This window comes from Strigops habroptila, chromosome 5 (assembly GCF_004027225.2).
Source record: "Strigops habroptila isolate Jane chromosome 5, bStrHab1.2.pri, whole genome shotgun sequence".
In the NCBI taxonomy this organism is placed as follows: Eukaryota; Metazoa; Chordata; class Aves; order Psittaciformes; family Psittacidae; genus Strigops; species Strigops habroptila.
This window is the reverse complement of record NC_044281.2, coordinates 15,538,158-15,561,789: the sequence shown is the minus strand read 5'-3', so window position 1 is coordinate 15,561,789 and position 23,632 is coordinate 15,538,158. Positions and strand designations below refer to the sequence as shown.

The following is a 23,632-nucleotide window of genomic DNA, read 5'->3' as shown; positions in this document are numbered from 1 at the left end:
GAAATAAATGAAAATGCAGTACTGCCAAGGTTTACATGTCATGGTAAATATATGCAGATCAGCTTCTTAGTTAAACGTGAGCATATTTCTCCCCTTTGTCATAGCAGTCACCTAAACTGAAAGATAATGTTGTTATCTAAGACTGCCCCAAAATACTTTCATTCCATCATTCCAATGGCTTGCTCTAACTCAAGGCGGGTCTGTATTTACTGTAGCAAACCTGTGCGTCTGCAAAGCCAGTGTCATGGTATGGTGCAACAGGCAGATTCTTACTGCTATATGTTTGCGCATACAAATATATAGCAGTAAATAAAAGGCTCCTGCTTTTATTTTCCTAAACAAAAATGCACCAGAGTCTCTACAGATGGAATAAATAGCTGACTCATCTCAGAGCATTGTTCTTTTCACTGGAATACAGCATGCTGGAAAAATCAATGTGAGAGCTATTGATTCGAGTGGTAGTCTGAAGAGCGAATCAGACGGTGAACCAGATAACAGCTCAGTGCAGTGTTCTTGTTAGTATTATATTACCAAACCTAATGGATGTCAAAAAGGTTTTCCATTTTGCTTTCAAAAATACTTCTTTTTCTAACCCTGCTTGTTAATTCCATTCTTTCATGTAGCATGCAATGCTGGCAAAAGTCAGTATCTGAAGATAGCACCAAATTAATCCATCATATTTTCAGTATGCTGTGATTTACCACTCGTCACATTATTTCTAGGTATAGCAACACTCCTTAACTGAGGATTCATCACCTGTATTTTCCCTGTTTGTGTCACTTTTTTTTTCTGTTACTCTTGGTCTTTTCTGTCTGAACTTCAAATTCTCGCATCATTCTATAACTTCCAATGGTCTAATATGCTAATCCTGAATCTCCATCCCTTTTTTTTCATCTTAACCTTCTCCGTGTGCAGAAGTTGGCTTGAACTTCCCATGGAAATCAAAACCAAACAAAAACAAACACACCCCCCAACCCCAAACAGAGGAAGGTTGCTCAATTGGAAAAGTCATCAGTTTTACCTGGGACAGTCTTGGCAATCTTTTCCAGTCAATTCTCATTGCTAAGGCCTGCTTCTCCTATTTACTAATCTGCTTCTCATTCTGCATTACAAAACCAAGAAGAATCCTTTAATCCTTTTCCTCTGTATCAAAGCAGACATTCAACTGTTTTAGCACAAATATCCATACATCCATCCATGCATCCATCGACAAATAGCATCTTTACAGGTATCTTTATTATCCTGGTCTGTGGGTTAGAGAAGTCCCTGAAAATCTTCCTGGATTCTCACCCTTTTCCCCTCACACTCACTAGAGAAGTCTAAAATGGGATGACAAACCTCCCAGTTTGTCATCTGAGAGATGGGACCAAGTGGAAGAGGTAGACTGCTAAGGCAGAAGCAGATGGCACTTATCCCAGGTAAGGGTGCTTCCTTGGCATTACCACTTGAAAATCAAAAGAGCACATTTGAGTCTCAGAGCTACAACTGCAACTTTCCATCTCAAGGCATACTTTGTACTGAGGCAGGTTTCCGTTTACCTAGATAGTCATGTTCTGTTTGGTATCTCAGCTCATACTTGAAAGGAAATGCAGACTGAAGTGACCGGAAGTAAGGTTTACAAAGACAAAGAGAAGACAGCCAGAGCTGTTTCCAAACCTGCATTGCTCCCTAGAGCTCCCAAGTCTCCACATTATCTACCAGCTATTGCTATTAATACTAGCAGCTATTTAAATACCATCAAGGTCTTCCCTTGTGAAGGAAGTGCGCATTCCCAGGTGGTTTGAGGGTTTCAGTAACAGAGAGTCTACTGCAATCGGTGTGCTAGAGGTCAGGGAAAAAGCAAACCTTCACTTATCCTAGTTCACCCTGCAGGAGGATATTTAGACCAACATCAAGATCCTACTAATGTCAGCAGGCTTTAAAGAAAGTTCTTGCAGCTTTCTGGTTCAGTGGACCACCTATGCAATTAGCTGCCATCAATTCATAATTAAACTCTTTCCCCACAGAGGCAAAAGGTACATTTGACTGTTTTCCCTCTCGACCTTTTGGGAAATACATTTCTTAAATTCCCCTCTTAATGTATTTTATTTTGCATAGAGACAAAGACTTTTTCTTGAGCTAGGCCCCAGCTACAACATTTGAAATGGGATTAAATCTGAGTTGTAAATCTAAGGAACATTCAAAGGCATCATTTGGGTTTGACTCATTAAAACAACCAGGACTCACTGGCTGTTCCCAAAGTGTTCAGACCTAGGGATTTGATACATGCATAATTTCAGTATTTACAATGATGTTTGATATTAAATGAGCTCTTTCTAGCTTCTGCCATGAATTTTAGATGCTCAGCTTGTTTAGTGCCTGCTTGTTTTTCTCTCCAAAGGAAACAACATGCAGAATAAATGATTAAAATCATGATGTCCCTCCTGAAATACGTAATTTATTAGAAGTAATTAGTACAGTATGTGGCCCTCATCCAAATTCGTAACCCCTTAGGCCAGCTTGGTGATGTCTGATGCATCTCATTACTTTGTGACTGAAGGTTAACAAGGAACATGGATAGAGTCTGGAGACATAAAGGATTATTGTTAGTGTGGTAAGCGCTGAATTTGGAGCCCACAAGAACCATCACAGAACAAAAATCTCAGGCTAAATTTACTTCAAGTGGCAGTGGAATGAGGTTTGTAAGACTTAAGCAGGGACTAGAGAAACATATCATTTTACAGGCTGCCCTCTTATATGGCAAACTCTGTGAAGAGCTTCCAGTGTTAACCAAACACATCAGTGTTTACCTCATATTATACTAGAAAGAAAAATGCGGTGTCTTTGTGTGAATTCTGCTTCATACACTGGCTTAAGTTTATTTTTTAGGAAATTAGTATTAGCCACAATATAATACATCTTACACAGTTTTCTGAACATCAAGCCCAGGTTTGTGAAAATTCACAGACTAAGCTAGTGCTCAGTCAGACTTTTCTTATGTGGGTAAGTCTCTTTGGCTCAGGATATTACATTTTCCTAATCTCTCCAGTGATGATCCTTTTTTTTAACATAATTGTGCTGCACATGAACCATGAGGCAGAACAAGAGAAGGAGGTGGTTTCAAATTATCCTCTCAGTCCTGAATGTGTATTTGCAAGACCTCCTTGCATTTCCAGTGGGCTAAACAGCTGTGATAAATACCGGGCAGACTGCTTCACAAAGGCAGGCTCCATGCAGTACCTGAAGCAGTCCCTGAGATGGGGGCCAAGTCCTTCTCTAATCCCTTAGCAGAGCTATGGTGTGCCTGGAGCAGTGTATCCTTTCTTTAGCCTGGTGACACCCATTTTTCAATACATTCTTTTTAGGTAGAAGATCTGTCTCAATATGTTGTTTCTTGGGTAACAGCAGGCAAAGCTCATTATTAGTGTACACTGCTCTTGTTCAACAATCACAAAACAATCTCAATGTTTTGTGATTGACAAAGTGCCACCAGTGCATTTAGTTTCATGGGTGGAAGTCCCATGACTGCCTGTAGCCCCTGAAGCACTGAGAAAGGAAAATTCATGCTGCAATCTTGTATCATTATATTTTTTCATTTTGCCTAACTAGGTCACAAAGGTGCAGGTTTGGTTTCAAAACTAGGTCTTCTCTTCATTTACATACCATTCTTACCAGCATCTTAGTCAGACTGCACCTTGATGCAACCACACCACTTAAGTACTATGGCCTTGAACAAATTTCCTGTATCTTTCCCAAGATGTTACCTTCCAGTGCTTAGTCTCTTTTCCTCACTCTCTCTACCCTTCTCTCTCCTTCCTCGGGCTTGTACAGTCGTATGATGACAGTAGATACAATTTAGAAAAAAATTGAGCTAAATTAATTAGTGAATCACTTGAGTTGGTGAATGGGATACATTAGATTGCTGCCATCTCAAGTTCAGTTGGCTGCCACTGTTCTGCTACTGCCCAAAAAGTTGGCAGACGCTGCCGTAGTCTGTATTTAATTTCTTGCTGTTGGCAGCTTTGAATATGTTTCGTTTCACACAGCTGGCGGCTTCTGCTTCAAAATGGCTCTGGCCTTGGCTGTAATAAATACCACAGTACCTTTAGAGAGACCGAGGTGTTTAGTGGAGACTAAACTTGACATCTGTTCTACAGCAAAACTGGGATGTTTGTGTTATAACTTGTCATCTGCCACTATTACCCGGCATGTGAAAAAGAAAAGGTTGTGCTGAGCGCTGATATCAGTCCCTAAATTGCCACGTGTGGCTTAAGGGCCTGATCCAACACAGACCAAAGTCTAGGGGAGTATTTCCACTGACTTCATTTAGTTCAGTGTGAAGTCCACATATCTGATAGCTCTTTCTAATCTTCATGCATTGAATGCTTAATTGGCCTCTTTAAAAAGTATTGCTTTATTTTTATGATAGAAGGTTAACCTTACAAATGTCTGTTGAACAGCATTTATGACTTGAAAATAGTGTTATTAAGCATTATTGTACTAAATATAGGGCAGTGTAAACATCATAGTAGTATTAATTGCTTCTAAACAGTAACAGATGACATTAAAATGTCAACCTTTTAAGAGATAACAACATAAAATATTATAGAAAGAGAACATGGGAGACATAGTACTTATTTTAAAAGATAAAGTAGAAAGCCCAGGAAGGGCAACATGTTGTTCTGGTTATTTTATATTTTAAGACATATTTATAGTGAAATCCCAAAGATTTTGGCAGTGTTGTGCTCTGAATTGAAATGGCTTTTGAAGAAAAGATAATATATTTGTAAGGTTCTTATGAAGCCAGTGATTTGGCAGGGCCTTGTATTTTATTTCCTGGCTTTAGCTGTATGTTCTACGCTGGAGGTTAACAAACAAGCCACATGGTAGACACTGATTCCAGAGAGTCTTATTGTAATAAATAATAATTGCCCGTTTGTTTCATATCAAACATCTAAACTCCTGATTTTGGTCCTAAGCAAGATGATGGAATGAAGACCTAGACAGTATGTTGCTGCTTCTGTTCAGTGTTTGACATCTCCTGGGATCCTGGACAGGCGCTGCAGGATTGCGCGTACAGCAGGGGCAAGTGTATTTGTCAGGTCCTCATCACTCCTCGGCTCTGCGCCACTAATTAGCCCTGCTGGGGAGAGCACAGTCCTCTTACAGCACTGCTGGGGGGTCTGGTATGTGGGGAGACAGTGGGGGAGCTTGCTCGATTTATCCTGAGGTCTCTGGTACAGTGTATACAGGTACCTATCTAAGTAATATTTGTCTAAAAAGCCTCCATACTATGCAGGCTCATGTCTCATTTAATTTACCCTTAAAATTTGTATTTGCATTTGTCCCTGCATAAAATTTGTCCCTGCATTTGTATTTGTGTATTTCTACAGTTCCTCTATGTATGTTAGTGTCGCCTCTTCACAAAGTCAGGTTTCATTTATAAAAATCTCCACCCCCAAAAGGCAAAGCTGTCAAAAGACAGAATGACAAGCTACAGGCAAACAGAAGGTTAACAGTGAATCTGTATAACATGAATGGCACCACCATGCACAGAGCAGTACCATCAGCCTGATACAGCAAAATCATTCCACAACCTTCCAGCTAAGATTCCATCAACTGTGCTGGTCCTTATGAGCACATGTAAGGAGGTGCAGGTTCACAGCCCATCTGCAGATCTTCCACCACCAGCACTCAATTCTCTTGATATCAGCCCTGGGAGGTTTGAAATAGGCAATGATTTCCTTGAGAGTGGCTCCTGCCCATAGGCAGCTGTTCCAGGGATAGTAGCTTACCATTAGTTATTTTGCTTTCTGCCACCAGATTTCATTCTGACCTGAGTAAATGTCCAATGTTAGCTTTGTGACATCTCAGCCTCTGAACAATGTGGTCCTTATTTCTGCGGTTAGGTTAAGAGAAACATTGCTTCTGATTCTTAGGGACCATCTGTGTTGCGTTTCACATGATGGGGATGTTGTCTGGTTTTTTTTATGATTTGATTTCCAGCCCCCCCCCCCCCCCCCCCCCCCCATGAAGTGGATGCCTGTTAGTCTGAATTTATTGAAAATCAAAATTTTTCTAAAGAAGGCCATGTGGTTCTCCTCCCCTCCACAATTTCTCTCTTCCTTCAGCCCTTGGGATATGACATTACCCAGTTTAGCAGGAACACAGAGTTCCCAGAACCATCCACCAAAGCTTTGGCATGGAGACAAGAACATAAGCAGTCTGAAGATTTCAACCACATCCTTTCAGGCCCACAGCTAGGACTGAACACTCACATGAATTATGTGTGTGAATGTGACCAGAAAACACAGGAAATACAGCAGCAAGCATATGGATCTGAAAAGGGATTCATTTTCCTGTGAGCTGTACTGGCCAGAAGGATGTTGTTTAAAAGCTCTCATCTGGTGTAGCCACTAATTTTTCTTCAAACAGTGTGAGGATTTTTCAGGCTTTTCAATGATCACCCAATCTGTGAACCAGTGTTATTCCATGTTATTCCATTCCTTTTACAGCCAGAGGAGATTGTCAGCAAGCTCTGAGCAATCTACCAAGTAAATATTTTTAAGAATGCATTTAAGGGAATTGTGGGATCTAATGACTGCTCAGAAGCAAAAACTCCACAAACCTAAAATGTTTGCTGTGATTCTTCCAGCTCAAGGTGCACCTTTACTGCATATGTTGTACACACAGCAAGAAGTATATGTAAACATATATCTGGTAAACCCTGGAAATGGTGCAGGTTTGTGGGCTACTCCCTCCAATGGCATCTTTCCAAGTGACAGGGACACAGGACACACCAGGGTTGCACTTGTCCCTGGAAAGCAGCTGATAATGCATAGAAAACCCATGCACATCTACCTGGCTTAGCAGGGACTGAGGCATTAGACTCAAGAAAGATGAGGCCAGTTAAATAGAGAGCAGTGAAAACTGAAGGCAGGGAAACATCACTGAAGAGAGGGGTGAATGACTGAGCATCAGACCAACTGGTTGCCTGTACCCCAGAATACCAGAGAACACCCACAAGGTAGCCATCTCCAAAGGCAAAGGGAGATAGCAGGTTTTTCCTTTTCTTTCAAGAATGAGGAGAAACTGTGTAGGTTCAGCTTTCAATCCCCTTGCAATCCACAAGAAATCTGAGTTACTATAAAGAAGTCAATGGGATTTTTGGCATGCAAGCTCCCCCTGGTGACACCTAGGTGTAGTTCCATACCATCAGTTCTGGAGAATTACTAAATGGCAAGAGCAGTTTTAAGAGGAGTGGAATTATTTTAACGCCTGACGGCAATTTATATTTTCAAGCTGAAATCTGTAAGGTTATTACTACATTCCACCCGCATGCGAGCAGTTTTGCCCAAATCTCTACAGTGGTTAGAGCCTGGCTTTTCTTCAAATTCACTCTTAGCAGGATCAAAAAAGTAAGAATAGCGTTAAAACTCATTTTTTACAGAATCTATGACTTTGGTACGAATATGTAGAGAAGATTCTACCTTTTCTGTACTTTGTCTATATTTTCCACAATGAAATTGAGTAAACTGATATTCTTGATTGTGCTTTCCAGAAAAATTGAGAGCAATACTTGTTTTCAGGCTGTAACTGTTAATATGAGTGCCAGATAGTGTGCTTCCACAGTGTAATTACAGTATGGGATGCTGGCTCTGGGGTATTTTGATGCCTTAGGCAAACCAGAAGAGGTAGGTTTCTCACAGGCTCAAGTCACTGACACAATAAAGAGCCACTAAAGATTTTGCCCCTGATGTTTTGCTGCCTGTGGCAACTACAAAGTGAGACTGGTTTTATCTACTGTAATGCACAGTTTGTGGTGACTGCATTTTATGTTAAATAACTGATTTCTTAACATTGGTTTCTAATTTGCCAGTTTTATCATTTGCCAACAATTAGAAAAAAAGAAATAAAAGAATTTGGTGGGTTTTCAGTTGTCACTAAGCTTAATGAGTTACAATGAAAACATTTCAAATTTAAAACATTACTAAAGATATCAAAACAAGTCTTTCACTCTTTTCATCTTCTCTTTTCTCCTCTCCCAAAAGATCAGTGCAGAGACACTGTCCCAAATCCGTTCTGATGTCTCAGCTAGAACTTGGGTTTTGCTGAATTTGCGTAACACAGAAGCACCCTGGTTATGCATAAGCATTATGTACTAAATTGTTTTGTGTTTCTTTTAGGTGTGGGAAAACCCACCCATATTATTGTGCAAAACCCCATAAATTGCTGTGTTTTGCTTTGTCTCTCTTGATGCAATGGGTTTGTACCCTTACTCTGTGAAAGTTGTTCCTTGCAGGATAGTGGTGCTGTTCTCTCCCAATTAATTCATTGGGTTGGTCAGTTTTGGAAACTGTTTTCTACCAGATGTTTCTGATTTGATTGTGTGGAGAAGGGCCACTGTTTTCCCAGATGCCAGGAGTGTGTGAGCAAGCACAGTTCAGCCCCTGGTTAGGGCTAACAGAGGTACCTGCTTTTTCCACTTCCTGCTGGCTGCAGCTGCCGGAGTTAACAGATCACCAACTATCTCTTCAAGGTTAAAGGCATCTGCTGCATCAGGGTGGACTTTCTAACAGAAGCCCAGACTAGTGGGTAATCAGCACCTGGTGGTGTGCTCCTGCATTGCTGCCAGTTCACTGACGAGGCAGCCCAGCTCCACACGGCGAAGCTCCCTCTGCTCCCCACATTCCCAGCATGCACCACCCTGCCTGCATGACCAGTGGACAAAGTCACCTTGCTGTCCAGGCTTGTCTCCCAGGTGAGTCTCAGGTTGGTGAGGACCCTATATAAGCCTGGGGTCTCTCTGTGAAGTTGCTGTGTGCTGTAGGACCTCATGGTGTTTGTTTTCCTGCTTTGATATCAAATCGCAGCCCCCACAAGCAGCTGCACCCACCTGTATGGAGCTGTGCTATCCCAGCTCCTTCAGAGGAGCCTGGTGTGCCTGAGAAAGTTTCAGCATGCAAAAATATTTGCATAGTCTCAGACTTGATCAGGAAGTTAAGTAAGTAGAAATGATGAGAGATCACATGGGGTTCATCAGTTAGTCTGAATAACTATAGTTGGGCACTAGGTCAAAACTAATGCTTCTGAGTGTATTTAAAACCTATAAACCTGTCATATGAGAGAAAGAAACTAGACGTGCTCTTGTCCAAGAATGTATTTTTTAGGAGAACAAGGTACGAGCTTACAAGACTTGGGTTTTCAGGGACTGGAATGCATTTAGGAGTTAGAAGCATGGATTCTTTGAAAAAGCCTATGCTGAACACTGGGAACAGTATTGAAAATTAGGGAAATCTATCTGCCATTCACACTGCCTCTTCTATGTAATTACTTTCCAGATTAGACATGTATTTTTATGTGTAAATACAATATGAATACTATATTTACAAATTTTACGTGTAAATACAATTTTATGTGTAAATACTGTGTCTTATGAAACAGTAATAATAGACACAATTCCCTTGGCTACAGTTCTCTGTGCTAGAAAATGAGGAGTTTGTATATAATAAGAGGACAAGAGGCAAGTGGCATAAATGGAAACACAGGAAACTCAAACATAAGAACTTTTCTTTCTTTTGCTGTGACAGTGGTCAGACAGTGGAGCAAGTTGCCTAGAAAGCTTGTGGAGTGTCCATCCTTGGAGATACTCAAAATCTGACTGCATACAGTACTGGACAACCTGTTCCAGCTGACCACATGTTGAGCAGGGGTCTGGACTAGACAAGCCCTGGAAGTACCTTCCAGCCTCAGCAATTCTGTGATTCAATAGCTGTTTTACTTATCATTGATGAAATGTAAACCTTTCATACAATGGTAATGACAAGCACAGTGAAAACTTGATCCCACAGCTGCCTGTATCAGATTTTCCCCTTTCAGTCCAATGGATGACATCTTATTTTGCGGCAGTATGTTTCCTACTTCTGTGAGAGTGCTCTCTCAATGTCAGTTTGTCTGGGTGATAGTATGTCTTAGGAAAATGTCTCAGAATCAAAAATTAGGATTAGGGTAGGCTGCAAGCCCCAAATAAGTTAACTCTTAATATGATAAAAACCTCTTCAGCAGCAGGGGGTGTCAATGAAATCAGAAGAAGGACTAGTTCTGATCTTCCAGAAGTACTCTGGTGCTCCTAGGCAGTTAAGCTGGCTTGATTCATAACTCATATCATAGGCTTTGCTCGGTTAGCATGAAATGCCTGTTGTAGAGGGAGAGGGGAAGGATTCAAGCCATTTTCAGCTTCAGACTTCTGAAATGGATCCCAGCTGCTTGCAGTGATCTCAGCAGCTCACAGGCACTGAGGTGGTGAAAACTGAAGAGGCTCATTCTTCTTGACAGATTCCTGCTTGGACGTAAGAACTAAAGCTACAGTACCTGCAATATGAAGTAAATGGTAATTGCCTGCTATTCATATGCCACCCATGAAGCAATGTGATGGGGATAATTTAATGTAAACAATGACCTATCAATCACCTGTTTAATCATCACAATGTTGTAGTTTTGAAGGTGTTTATAAAAAAAGAAAAGAGCACCTCATTTCAACATTTACAATATTACTGATGCATAGGTTATGCTGATGTCAAAATCCTATTTCCTTTGTCATCATAAGAAGGATCACAATGAAGATTATAACTCAGTAGGGGATTCATCAGCAAATTAACAGAGAAGCTTATAGACTTCTGACAGAAACCAAACAGACTGGATTAATTAAAAGTGAAAGCTGCACAGCACATGGAAATATGGCAGAGGAACACTGCCTTGGGTTTTTGGCTAATCTGCAAAGATTTTGCTCCTTGTCTTTGTTTTAAAAAGTATAACTCACTGGAAAGCTTTTCATCTGCACCCTAAAAATCTCAGGCTGCACAGACTACTCAGCAAGAGATTTAAATCTGCCATTAACAAATTTTGCCCTATAACTGCCCCAGACCACAGAGAGGAATAGTAGCCACAAAAGAATAGCAAAACCAGAAAATATGGATCTGGAGTATAAACCAAACAGAATGCCAAGGGTACCATGCCAGGCCTGGGGGTGAAACAGAAGAAGCTGTGAGACAGCAAAAGCTGCTCAGTCATTACATGCAGGACTTCATTCACCCCATCATGTGCTGTGGCTTCTGCTTCTCAGTATTACAGCCCCTCTTTCTCTGTCAAGGATTCTCTCCCCTCAGGTTGTGGCAGTAAGTTTTTTCTCATCTATTCAGGCTTCATGACCTCATAAAAATACCCATGTTAGCCAAAATATAAAAAAGTAGAGCCATTGTCCAGGAAAAAGCAAGCAGCTGGATAATGCTGTCCATTAACACTGAAGTCAGATAAGAATGCCTAAAGAAAAGTGAAACACAGCTGCTCCGAAATGGCGCATGAAGTTGTGGAGATGAAAATGTTTCATAAAGCATTTTCAGCAAGGTTTTGAATGAAAAAAAATAATCCTTTGTGCTTTGAACTTTTATTAAAACTTAATTTTTGTATAGCGTGGATAGATTTTTATGTTTAACAAACTAGGGCAAACTAAATATTTCAGTGCTGCTAATATTAAATGTTTTGGTGAAATGTTTTTATCCTTTTTTTTCCTCATAAAGAAAATTGTGAAATTTAAGGGTTTTTTTCTAATCACAAGCAAACAAAAATTGTAAAGCTCCAAGGAAGTGCAAATATTCAGCTACTGAAATCTGCTACTGTAATTTTTTAAATGCCCTGGCCTGAATCATCCTGCTTAAACCAAGCCCGGCAAGGACTTACCCTGGGCTTGTTATAGGCTGCCAACTGAAGAATCTAGCTCTGGAATGCTCTCTCTCTGCTGATTGTGTAAGGAATCGCAGGCAAGTGCATTTAATATTAAAGTACCTAAATGTAGGTGGGCATCTGTGCTTAGCTACAAACACAGGCTGTCCTTGGACATCCCACAAGGACAATTCTCATGTTGCTGTAGCAGTGAGCAGCAAATAAGGGACATGAAGACCCAGGAAGCAGAGGTAAAGCAAAGATGGCTTTGGCCATGTTATCCTTTTACATGGTTTATCATTATTACAACAACGAGGAGAATCAAATATTTTTGTACATAAAACCAAAATGAAACCTCACCAATGTTTAACAAATAATTCTGCCTTGAGCAAAAGTGTTTGCCAGGCAGCATGTCCAAAACTAATGAGACTGTGGGCACTGGTTCCATGTAACTAAGGATGAGCATTTCCAATTATATATTTTAGAAAACAGGGCCATAATTAAAAGTGCAATCTGATCCCAAATACGATCTACATCTGACCTGTGACTGGATCTAAATTTAACTGCTGGTCCTTGTATGATAATCCAATTACAGCTGTCAAATACCTGGTACATCCAATCTGGATGGGGTCTAATATGTCTCACAGCTCCTCAAGTCTGCCAGGGTATTCAATATTGCCTACCTATGTCCCACTATTCCTTTATATACTACTTTTTAAGCTTACCTTTTATAGTTAGCAGAATTCTATACATATTTAGGACATAAAGACATTACTTCCTACACAGGTTAGTTAAGTTTTGCAGAGAAATTTTCTGAGGGAAGCTTACCTGCCCGGGGGGGGGGGGGGGGTATTGCAGTGAAAACACTTGCCTGAGCAGTACAAACAGAGCTGATCAGGATAAGAATCCTATTCACATGATTAAAGTATACTGGGATTAAAAAAAACCCTTCCTTGCCACCCAGAGATGCAACCAAGCACAAAAACTATGGTGAGACAAATAATCGTTTTCACAAAAGCAATGGATCTCTTTTATTTTTGTATATTTATTTTTGACATTCCTGGGGTTTTTTGAGTGAAAAGGTGTTTGTTACTATTATCAGGGTTTCTGCCACACATTGAGAGGTTATTTTGCTGTATAAGATTTTATTCCCCTGCTTTACTAATTGGAGTTTGTATCACACATTTCTTTTGATTTGGGAGCCAACCACTGCAAGCAAAGTGCAGGTGGAAATGCTGCACTTCGTTGTTAACTGCTCAGGGTTTGCAGTTAAGCACCAGTTTCCCTTTCCACTTTGCTTCTGCTGCATGTGCTGCCAGAACAGCAGCGTGCAGTGGGTTTGTCCACAGCACCTGCGGCACTGTCAGTGCCACGAGCTACCTTCATCACAGGTTTTTCAGCAGAGATGTACTGTTTAATCTGTCTCCACCATGAACAGAATAATTTCTTTAAAACCCTGATGGAAATTGCCATTTGAATGGAAACCATTTAATTTGAAGTTAAAATGTACAGCATGAAAAAAAAGCCATGCTACTATTCTGTCACAGTCTACTTTTCCGTAGACCATAACTACCTCACATCCCAACTAGGTACAAGTCTGAGCCCAGCTAGGTAGGATCCAAACAGCTCAGACTCCTTCATTTCAGGTTCTCTAATATAGCATTTCCCCCAAGCATTAATTGCTGAAGTAAAATCCCTTAGCAACACTTATGCATTTGCTTTGAAGACTAGTTTGTGCAGCCTCAACAGCAGTTTTAGCCAAGAATGCATTTCTGATTTGTATTACAAAAGATAAAGTCTTGAACAACTGTGCTGTAGTGAGAGAAGTGGCCAGGAGACAGGTTGGAGATTTCCCATTTAGAACTAGAGAAGGAAAAATAAAAAAAATTCTTGGTTGCCACTATTGGCAGGAAGAGATTAGACAATATTAAATTGGTATGAGACAATTCCCTTTCTCACATGTAAATCACAATTTAATATATTAACATACTGGGAGAAGAACTCTTGGTTTTATCCTCAGCAAAAGGAATAGTATCTGTGAACAAAGCATTTGTTCCTGGAGACAAGAGGGGGATCACTTTTGTAAATGCTCATTGATCTTAAGGCTAGAAAGGACCCTTACTGTTATATAATTGAATCTTTGGCATGAAGCACACCCTTCAACCTAATTCTATACTTGATCCATAATTTATGTTGAACGATTGCATGTATTTTAGAATGCAGAAGATAAAGTTAAGATTTATCTAATTATCCTTAAACTTTCCTTTTGTTTACTTACAGCAGGAAGGATGGTAACATTGCTTTATTTTGTACATAGCAATCTATATAACTAACATTTGTCTTGTCCCAGCCTCAAAATGGACTTACATGCTGCAGTTGAAATATTGAACATCAGCTTTCCCAAGGCTTGACTGATGTGATTTTTCTAGCTGTAAGACCTATTTCCTGTTTTTTCCCTTATGGCTTATTTTAAGGTAGTCAGCCTACAGAGTGTGTCACACTGGAAACATCAACTGGCCTGGAGCAGCATGAAGTGAATTATAAGAATGACAGAAGTTACTTGGGAAAATGTAAGATGTTTTAATTTAAAGAAGCCATGCTTAGAAAATGCTACTCATAAACTTTTAGGGCCAGTGTGCTCTAATACAAATTTTGTGACAGTAGCAGAGCTATTGGCTTATGTTATTATGGAGCAGCTGATTCAAGTTTGGAAACTTAACACTTTATTTGATGGAATTACTGTAATCCTTTGACATAAGGGAACAATTCTGCTAGTCCTGTGATTTTGATCTGCTGTTAGACAGACAGCCTCCTGGCTGTGAGTGGTACTGGTGTTAAAAGTGAGGGTTCAGCAATTCCAACAAATAAACACATTGCCCAGTAAAACCTGGCTTTCAGACAGCTGCTTTCTGAGGGTGGATTCAGACCCATCTAATGAGCTTCCCAGGACCTGTTAAAGCACAGCACCTTTGAAGATCTGCCTGCGTTGATTGAATTCAAGCACACTTATCAACAGCTCTAAGCCGATCTCTGAACTATGAAAAATTGCAATGAACACATCTGCTAAAAAACTTTAATCCTCTCCTTGTTGCAGCCTCCAGCTGCCTAGCCAGACCGGCACACAGGGCCATGCAGGAGAGCCTTGCAGTGCTGTCTGGCTTCATTACCAGTGTGGAAGTCATCTCTACATGTTTTTCTGCTCAGGCAGTTGTTGAGGTATCTGACCATGAGCCATCCTCCACACAATCAGCTAAGAAGCGTTTTCTGGCTTTCCAAAGGATAATTAACATTGGGCTGAGATTGTTACAGGCTGACACATCCACTTAGCTGACTGCAGGGGCTTCTGCTGTTCATTAGAACTCTGAAGACTGGCTGACTTCTGCAGTCTGAGGACTTGTGAGGGAAGGAAGGAACCAGCAAGATGAGATGTTTGCATACTAGCAGAAGTTGCCTGGGGCAACAAAAGCCTTTCTGTTTACACTTTTGGCTACTGTAAGCGGGAGATGCAGTTCCTTCAGCCACAGTGGAGCTGACCTCTGTCTCCGGTGCATGTTCTGGCCAGCCTGTGGAGGACCGACAAAAGCCTTTCTGTGCTGAAGCAGCTCCTTCCCGCTAGTCTTATAGACCCAGTGCTACTTCAAGCGACTTCTAAGAGTAAAAAATGGAATGGAAAGTGCTGTGTGAGAGAATAAAATGGAAAGCAGCCAGACATTTTGCACCATGAATTTTGCTGTTCTCATACAGTCTTCATTGTGATAGTTTAACACTGAGTCTTTTGAGTGGGAGAAAGTAGCATGAACCCCAAAACTTGTCATTCAAAAGGCTCACCATGAAGACTCAGTATTGTACAACTGGAGCTAAGAGAAGCGTTAGTGACAACCAGCAGACATTTAGAAAATTAGTCAGTCCTTGTTGCTTGGTTTCTAAATGATCATTCACAAACATCTATGAGGCCATGGTGACCTGATGGATATGCTGATGAATTGATTTGCTCCAGATCAGATATCTGACCTACATAAACCCATCATATTTGCCAGTGCTTCAGATCATTTGTTTTGATTTAGTCATCTCGTGAAAGAAATGCATATTAGAGGAAAAAAAAACCTAGATGAAATTGCATGACTGAATAACATCTTGGTCTCATCATCGTAACAGACACATGAGAATGTTTTTCTCCTCCTCAGCCTGAGCTTAGGTATAAAATAATGTAGCACACAAGGGTTTTTTCTGACTTATAGGTTGCTAAAATGTCAACATAGTTTAAACTGCCACACTGGTGCTTCAGATTCTTTTTATTTTAAATGTTGAAGTTGAACCGTGTCTGCTGGCCTTTACAGCTCCATCAACTGTAAAGGACAGGGTGACAGCCTGACTTTGCTTTTCCTTGAATAATCTAAACAGCAGTTTGAGAATACTTAGTGTGCCAATTATGTGCGTCACTTTGTTTATTTCATACCTCAAACTTTAAAGCCACGTACAACATTAATTTATAGTATGTCACATACATTCATTGTAAATAAACAGTAGCTGTTTGAAGTTATTTCTTCTTTATAACTGGAAATTAAGATCAATTGCAAAAGCTGACTCTTCTTTCTTTGAAAATAGTAAGAGAAAGTCCCATTAACTTCTGGAGGAGTGGGTCCAAGCCCTGTGTAATAACAAATGACCTGGCTGTGTTCAGACTTATTGACCACAGGAGTAAGGGCAGAACTTTGCACGTCCGTTATCAAGCTTCAAGGGATCAGTTTTACTCTGCCGTGAAACCTTGGTTAACGAAAGCTTAAAGGCATGAGTACTGAGAGTTCTACAGAGCAGCATTTTTCAGTCTTTCTCAACAAAAACCAGCCTTTTATAAAACTTCCAAAGTCTGTATTGAGCAGACTGTTCACAGCTGCTCACATCTATAAAGCAAGATTTTCCACATCCGTTTACATTTATTTTGTCTTCTCTCCTCATGTTCTCTCTGTTTGCTCATTCACACATGGGAATTGTTAAGGTCTGGCTCTGTGTGGTTTATTGCTGTCACATCACGTTACTTTTTAACATTCTTTGGACCACTGGTGGCTCAGGGACCACCTATAAGAATGGCTGCCTTGGGGGACACCAGTGTTACCACCCTCCAGGAGGCTGAGCTGCTCTTGTGCTGGGTCTGCTTGGAAGCAGTGCTGGCGTCCTGCCACAGGTGGTATGATTTATGAACATTAGCATCAGCAGATGAAATAATTACTGCCAGGATGGCAAACTGAAGTCATTCTTGCAGGTGGGAATGAAGAAACACAAGGAAAGGTAAGTAAAACACATTTTCTCTTAGCAAACAAGTATCTTTCATGGTCTAACTCTTAGTTCATACTCAGTAATCCTCATTGATCACTGCATGCCACAACTCTTGTCATATTGTGTTGATGTTAATGTAGCAACCAGGCACCCACACCAGGGATTAGCACTATGCCACATTAAACCTTCTTCAAACGTTTAACAAAAGTCAGTTGTTTCAACAGGGAACTCCCTGCTGGGTTGTAGGAATCAAACCCAGGAACAGATATAGAGTCCTAGGGAGGAGTGTTGCAGTCTTTGTCTCAGCATGATGACAACTGAAATGATCTTGTTTTCAATCTCAAATTCAATAACTGAGAATTTTGAGGAGGATTTGGTCCCTTCCAACCCAAACCATTCTGTGATTTTGTGATTTGGAACTGGCTTTGTAGGCTGATAGTTGTATCTCTCCAGCACTCAGTACCATGTGGGAGAAAGGATGAAAATGCTAATTTAAAAACCTAACAAATGAAGCACCAAAGCTGCATTGTTTCCTGATTTGAGATGAGAGGGGGTGGTGCTCATAATATAGCTGTTTCACAGCTGTTTAAAAAAAAAATAAATATATATATATATATGTAGTGGAAATAGATTATTTTTTTTTTTTGTAGCCAAACAACTGAGCTGTTGATCAAGAAGGTCAAAGTACCTAGGATATGTGTATGCAGAGGGTAAGCTTTGAGTTTTTCCATGACCAGTAAAGACAGCCATGCTTCTGATACCTTTACCAAATGGGAGAGAGGGAAGACAAGACATGTATTTCTTACATTTAAATAAATCTGGCAGTGTAGTTGGCATGCACCTGAAAACGAATGTTTGAAGATGTCTAAACCTGCTTTTTCTTAACTTTTATGAAGCAGAAAATGTTGCAAATGGAGGCTGGTTAAGCTGTATTCTGTTGAACTGATGGAAGTCATAGGGAGAAGAGTTTAATAATTGCTCAGCTCCAGTGGAAGGAGGTTTGTGCTAGGCAGCTGCTCCTGTGGGCTATAATGGTCCTTGACTTCTGCTGGAGGTGACAACAGCAGGAAGTATTTCGTGCTTTTCCCAGTGGGGAGCTCCCTGGAGCAGGACACTGTGCCCTGTGCCCAGCTGAGCTGTACCACGGTGGCTCGCTGCTCTCCCACTCGCACTGACCAGCAGAAGGGGGCATGTTTCCTCACATGGAGCACCAATGCTTCTGGAAACAGCTGGCAAAACACCTTGTGAAATGTTGAGAGTCTGTCTTGCTTCCACTGTGCAGACGCCTAGCTGAGCAAGAACGTGATTTCTTTTGTAATAGGAGTGCATAGGCTTTGTTTTTATTACCACAGTGTGTGGCTTTAAAATCTGTTGCATCTGCATGCAGCAGGCATATTTTAATAACTACAATGCTAGTCAGCAGTCCATGCACAGGTAAAGAATGACTGAGACAAATGATCTGTCCCTGAAACCCTGGTGGAAAGAAGCACCATTCCAGCAGCGGGCGGTAGGTGCAATAGTACGTGCTCTGCAGGACAGCCCCTTCCTATGCCTCTCTCTCAGGAGATTAATTTATTTTCTTTGACATTTCTATGCACTGGGCCATGACTGGGGTGTGATTTCTATGTGAGATTTTGTCTCTAGGTATATCTGTCACATGCAAGAGATGCTCCATGTTCCTTGATTTTAGAAACACAGTAGCATGTGGTTCAATGCAACCCCTTAATCTCATTGTTTTCATCCCTTGTATTTGGGAACAAATACAAACACACAGAGCTCACACCTACTTATATATAGATCACAATGGGCCACATAATCCAATTATGAGTTTGATGTTTCCCCAAATCAGTACTGAAATGCTGACTTAGTCTGGCCCCACGGTTTAAAGGAGCGAAATGAAACCTTGTTCCTGAGATAGGTCTGACTGGTGCAATTAGATGCTTCATCCCTTTTCCACAGAAAGGATGCATTTGAAGCTTCCATGTGGGTCTATGTAGCCTTCAGTCACAGAGTTAATGTTAATATACTTTTATAGACTAAAAGATGGATTTACTGAGTTTTGATCTCATAAAATCATATAGTTAGTTATGTCGCAAGGATCCTTCAGAAAGCACACAGTCCAACCTGATGCACAAAGCAGAACCAGCACCAAATTTAACCAGATTGCTCAAGGCTTTGTTTAGTCCAGTACTGAAAATCTAAGAGAGAGACTTCACAGACTCTCTGGGAAACCATGTCAGTGCTTCAAATATATCCTGTGAAATAATTTCTTCCCTATATCCAGTGAGAATACACTTTTTTCAAATTCATGACCAGACACCTTCATCTTCTGGATAACAGCCGCATTAAGTACAGGCAAGCTGCTGTTAGGTGCCCCAAAGGTGCCCCTCCTCCTGGCTAAGCAAGCCCAGGTCCCCCAGCCTCTCCACACAGGTCATACCCTTCAGTCCCCTGACCATCTCAGGGCCCTCCATTGGATTTGAACAAGTTTATCAACATCTTCTCCAACAGAAGGGGGCAAACATAGTATTGCAGGCACAGCCTGATGCATAGTAACTGAGGACCTCTCCTGGTTTCCATAACTCTTCAAAGATGACAGAGCACAGCCTCACACTGACACCAGCTGGTCCTTCTGCACCCTTGCATGCAGGCCACCAGCCCCATGGACATGTGGGTCAAGATTTCTCAAGGGATTGCTGGCTTAATCTTTCCTCTCCTCCTTGGATCTTATCTGTGTCCAAAAGGGCCTGGTAGAAAAAGAGGGGATTGAGCACCTCAATCTTGTCTATGTCTGTATCACTCACCTCGCTCAGCTGCAGGCGTGCATTTTCCTTGTCTTTTCTTTTACTATTAAGGTACGGGAAGAACCTCTTCCCGTAGCCCCTGACACCCTTAGTTTCAACTCAAGCTAAGTTTGATCTTTCCTAACACCATTGCTGTGTCATGGGCCTTTATTTTTTTCTATATTCCTCATTTTTACCTTGTCTTGACTTTCACACACTGTACACATCATCTTTCTGGCAATGGGCCTCAGTCATGGGGTTCCTGCTTAGCCAAGATAGTCTCCTTATACAGTAAAAGCTACTTGTTCTCCTGTATCAGTATGGGCCACTCTTGTACTTGGAAGGGGCTGCCCCTGAAGACCTGTCAGCTTTTCTGGGCTTTGTCACCTTCACAACTGCCTCTCACTACTTATCCAGCTTAGCCAAAGACCTGTGATGGATGCTGGTTTTCATTATATTAGTTTTGTTGTTTGGGTTTTGGGGATTGGTGGGTTTTTTTGGTTGGTTTTGAAATTAAAAAATTCGTTTCAGTTGGGAAAAAAAAATAAATGAGGAAGGAGTTTCAGAGAAGTCAAAACATATTTAACTGATAAATTTCAAACAAAATGATCCATTAAAAAGTTCTTTTTCCTGTTTAGTGGAGTGAATACATGATTTTTTTTTTTTTTTTTTTTTTTTTTTTTTTGCATTAGCACTTTCATTTTTTGATGAGGGAACCAGAACATGGCATAAAGCAGACATTTTTAGTTGGCCATTATCCTCTTTGGCCAATTTTGTTTGCTTGATCATTTCAAAGTGATTTGAGTTCTGAAACTCTGAAAATCAGGCTGCTTTGTCTGTGGCTCAGCTTCACCTTTCACTGCTTTCTGAAAATGTGTTTTTGATAGAGAGCAGATCAGCTCCAAATCATAAAACTAAATAACCCTTAGGGAATTCAAATTGCCAACCAGACTTCAATCCAGAGTTTGGTAAATGTCAACACAGTTCCTTAGGCGGTGAAGCGGGGTGAAGGAAGAAGTGTTAAATCTGATGAGGAGCTGCCTTAATTACTGAAATAATTTTATTTTTTTCCCAGGAGTTATTTAATTCATGAACGCTTGGTAATTCTATATCTTGTGACACTCTTTAGCCTTCTAATCTGGTGCTTTGGTCAGGTGGAGAGAAGCAAAAAGCTTAAACAGCATAGATGTTGTTATGTGACTGCAAAAATGACAGAAAGTTGTTCCATTTGCACTCATCATTTCTAAGTAATCTCCCAATATCCTGGCTGTGTTTTGTTTTTTTTATTATGAGTAAAATCTTAGAGCCTTTGTTTGTTACTCATCCTTACTACTGTGCTTAATCCATGAATAGAAACAAACCCCGAACAACAGCATTCTGGTGCCTCTTGATTAATATTTGAGAAAGCTGAGGGCATAAACTGTGTTACCAATGTATGAAGATTGAAAATACAAGAAGGAAATATCTGGAAATATCTGGAAATACTGGGTATGAATAGATCCAAATTAGTAAAAATATCTCTGTAGAAAGAGCTTCACCTCACTACCTGCTTATCATTTGCTTTGTATTGACAAAGAGCAGGGCACACAACTGGAGTAACCCTCCTGGAGTGACACGCAAGAGCCGCTGTAATGGCCTCTTGTCTTGAACTGTTTTAGCTGAGCAGGAGCTGTGGATGTATGTGCCAGTTCTCCCCAGCATGCCCAGCAACAACATCTCCTGACTACCCTTGGTAGCTACTGTGGGTTACTGCACTGTTATGTGGCTAGATAAGCTTTGAATCTAAGAGTATGACTGCTATCATTTAAAGAAGTATTTTTATTACCCTAGACTTTTTTTGCACTGTAAAAGTCTGACGCTTTATGCATAGAGTGTTATCTTTTCAGGAAAGCCACCAGCCTTTTTTGTTATGCTAATATTTGTAACATATTTGTATGTTAATATTTGACTGTTCACACTAACTTATTTCATTGTGTAGCTGAGCATCTTATTTCATAACGCCACACATAGGGTCAGTTAATTCCAACAATCTTGAGGCTTATGAATAATGACATAGAGTCTTGTGCACTTATTGGGCAGTGCAGGAAACTCTGTAAGTCTTTACATCCAAGTGACACTGTGGTATTAAATGACTGGCAATGTGAAGGCAGGCTGTAGAACAGAGGTTATGAAAAATCATTAAACAAGACTGATAGTTGCCTGCTAAGTGAAAATCAATGGGTAATGCTCATTGATGTCATTTTGCTCCCTTTCCTGCAATTTTCAAGTTGAATATATTGCCAAAAGTCTTCACTCCTACCAAAAATACTATTTCATGAAGCTTCATCATACTAGCTGTATATCACATCACATTTTCTGTCCACAGCTTTCTGTTTTTCATCTTTTAAAAACTCCCTAAAAATGATGCATTCTGGCTCCTAGCAATTCCTGTCTGGACTGCTGAATAGTAGCTGTTAAATGGGTACTGTGAATGTGCAAGAAATGGCTCTGTAACTCAAGAAGTAAACAAAAGGAGACAAATTTGCCCTATAAACACAATATAATTTTGAAATGAATGTTCATTAACCTATAGTTGGGTGAAATACTATTTAAAGTGATGGGCTCCTGTTGGAAGCGGAGTTGATTGCACTCCAGTTGTATGACCCATTGTAAAATTCTGGTTTCAGTTGTTTGTAACTTTGTTGAACTAGAATAACTGTAATAACTTGTGTTGATATTTTTTTTTTTTTTTTTTTTTCTTTTCCGAGTGAGGTATTTGGAAAAAACTATCCCATATTTTAGAGTGGTGTGGACACAAACAGTGAAGCGTAGGAATCTCCAGGTTAAGTGACACTAGGGCCATGACTCTTGGCCATATGCCATTAATTTCTCTTACTCTTAATCTGAGGTAATCTGGATCTTGCCCTGTAAGACTTAAGGGTGCACCCCTTTTTGAAAACTGCCTCTACAAGTGCTATGACAGTGGGGCGTTTGACTATCCAGCTGTGGTTATCTAAAGCAGCTGGGCTGCAATTTCTCCTCAACAAGATGAACTGATGAATAAGGAAAACTTTTTTTTCTGACAAATAGAATAGTGAATAGAACTATGTATGACATGCAATGAAACCAAAAATGTTTCCATGTTATGGAATAATGACACCAGAAAGCCTAATTCAATTTTATGTTTTGTTGAAATCATGCATTTTTGACTAACAGTTATGTTCCCGCTACATAACTGTTTTTCTCAAAAACCAGCGCACCTAAAAATCATTCTTGTGCATTTACTGTTTAGATATTTTGTGAATAACAACCCTTCATATCTGGTCTCTACTCTCTGTCATCTTTTTAGCTTGATTTTTACCTCCTTTTTTAGTTTGAGTTCTTTTATCACACAAGGCAGAGCTGGGAAGATGGGATTAGGCCCATTCATTGAGTCTTGCTTGCTTGTGCTGAACATGGGGCAGGGAAAATAATAACTTTGAATTTGATTTGTTTTCATAGAACCTACTTCAATTGTTGGCTGAAACCAGCCAGCAAAAGGAACTTCACACCTTTCCTTAAACCTAAATTTCCAAATATCCCATTATAGGTATTTACACTTTTCATCCAGCTCATGAGGTTTTTGGAGGTCAACAGAATACGTTCTCCATGTGGGAAATGATCCAATCTTGTCATGGCTTTGATGCCAGTAGTTCTCTCTCCGTTGAGTGCAATGATCTCTTTGCATCAGGACAGCTCTGCAGGTCATGTGAGGACTATGGGGGCGCATGCTGGAGAACACCTCTGGGGCACGTGGGAAGCTGTGATTGTGGGGCACTGGGGTCCGTGTGAGCACTGACCTTCAGCAGATCAGTCTCAGAAAGAGGCTTAAGTTGAAGTTCTAGCAGAATAATTCCCAC

General features: G+C 40.5%; 1 protein-coding gene across 1 annotated transcript in view; it reads left to right on the top strand.

Moving 5' to 3' along the window:
* The window catches only part of PPP1R1C (protein phosphatase 1 regulatory inhibitor subunit 1C), a 52,536-nt gene that overhangs the window by 26,755 nt on the left and 2,149 nt on the right, over positions 1-23,632 (top strand).